Source organism: Monoraphidium neglectum, assembly GCF_000611645.1.
Source record: "Monoraphidium neglectum strain SAG 48.87 unplaced genomic scaffold scaffold02122, whole genome shotgun sequence".
Lineage (NCBI taxonomy): Eukaryota > Viridiplantae > Chlorophyta > Chlorophyceae > Sphaeropleales > Selenastraceae > Monoraphidium > Monoraphidium neglectum.
In genome coordinates this window covers 1,817-3,627 of record NW_014011506.1, presented here as the reverse complement: position 1 = coordinate 3,627, position 1,811 = coordinate 1,817, and positions in this window count along the sequence as shown.

The following is a 1,811-nucleotide window of genomic DNA, read 5'->3' as shown; positions in this document are numbered from 1 at the left end:
ATCCCTTGCCGCTGCACTTCGAGCTCAACCCGCCCCTCCCACTCCCGCTCCGCGGCCTCGCTGTACCCCTCCTGCAGCCGCGCCAGCCACAGCAACGCCTCGGCTGCAGTGGGTCCGACTCCCCCATCGGCATCAGCTGCGCGCCGCAGGGCCAGGTCTGCGGCCTGCGTAAAGCCGCCGCGAAGGTGCAGCAGCCCCAGGCGGAGCAGGGCCGCGGGCGTGCCACTGCGCGCGTAGCAAGCTGCTGCCGCAGCGGCAGCAGCAACAGCAGCAGCTGGCCGACCTGCAGGGCACAGGCAGCACTCGTGATCGCTCTTGCAGACGCAGCTGCCGCCTGCAGCCCTAAGCGCTTCGTCGACAGAACTGGGTGGGAACAAGCCCGCCTCGCAGGCGGCACCAAGGTTGAGCCACGCCGCGGCGCTGCCGGCGCGCGCCGCGCGCAGCAGCAGCCGCGCGGCCGCCGGGGGGTCTGGCGCCAGTGAGCCGTCTGGGGCGCCCCGGGCCAGCAGGGCTCCAAGATTGTTAATTGCCGGCACCCATGATGCCGCGGCCGACAATTGGTAACACTCTGCTGCTGCCGCAAAGTCCTGCGGCACACCTGAATGTGGAGTGGCGCGGGGGGCAAGCATTGTGAGCATGCTGTGCGCATTGGCTGCGGAGCACTTGATGAGGTGCGGCGTGGCAGCGGTTGACAGACCTCTGCATCATCGTTGACTGCATAATCTTTTGGTGCGGCAGCGCCTCTTGGCAATAAAATAGCAACCACAACCTCGAGTTCCTGCCACAATAAAGCTCACCAACGCCGTGCTCGAGCGCGCATCCGTAAAGGTGTGCTGCCTCTGCGTCGCCCAAGGCAGCGCCGCGCGCGTACCACTCGACCGCCTCCGCCGCGTCAGGCCCCGCCAGGCCCTCACCAGCCTCTGCCATCTGGCCCAGGATCACGCACGCCGCCGCGCAACCGCTCGCCACGGCCGACTGCAGCAGCGTGCGCGCCTCCCTTGCCGCGGCGTCGCCGCCGCCGCGCATCCCTTGGGCAGCCGCAAGGGCTGCGGCAGTGTCTCCCTTATGCCCTTGCTGTGGCAGTGCTCCCCAGCCTTCATGGTTTGGCGGCATTTGCGCTGTGTGCGGCGACTGCTGTGTGGCTGCAGTGTCCACAACCGGCTTGGGCGCCGCCTGCGCGCGGCGGCGGCTGTGCCTGTGTTTGCCTGGACCGCATGGCGTGCCCCTGCCGCCAAGGGCGCGGCGGCGCTCGCCCCCGCCCCTGGCTTCGCGGCGCACTCCCTTTTCCTGCTGCTGCCAGACCGCGGGGATGACGTCAGCGCTGCCATCCAAGACAACACCAGCCCTTTTGGCCTCAGGCACGTGCAGCTTGCTACTGCTTGATGTTTGCGCCATGGGTTGTTGCAAGGACACACGTGTGGCTGACCTCAAGGGCCCCTGGCTGCCGCTCCGCTGTGCCGTGACCTGCCGCCTGCTGTCCTGACATTCAGCCGTGCCCACTGCCGCCCTCACTGCGGCCAGGCACTGCTGGTGTGCCGCCGCTGCGAGATGCAGCACGTCCGCGCACTCCGCCGCCCACCGCCGTGACCGCCACAGGTGGGGCTTGCCGGCGAGCCGCCGAACGCGCTGCGTGCACCACTCCAGCCGCCGGCCAAGCGCCTGCAGCTCAGTGGCGACGCGCCAGACGCGCCGAAAGCTGATGCCGTCGCCACCACGCGCGGCAAGCGGTGTCACGTGGCGGTGCAGCTCATCCCAAGAGGCGGCATCGTGGCGCAGCCTGTGTGTCGCCGCATAGATCGCCTCTGCCTCCA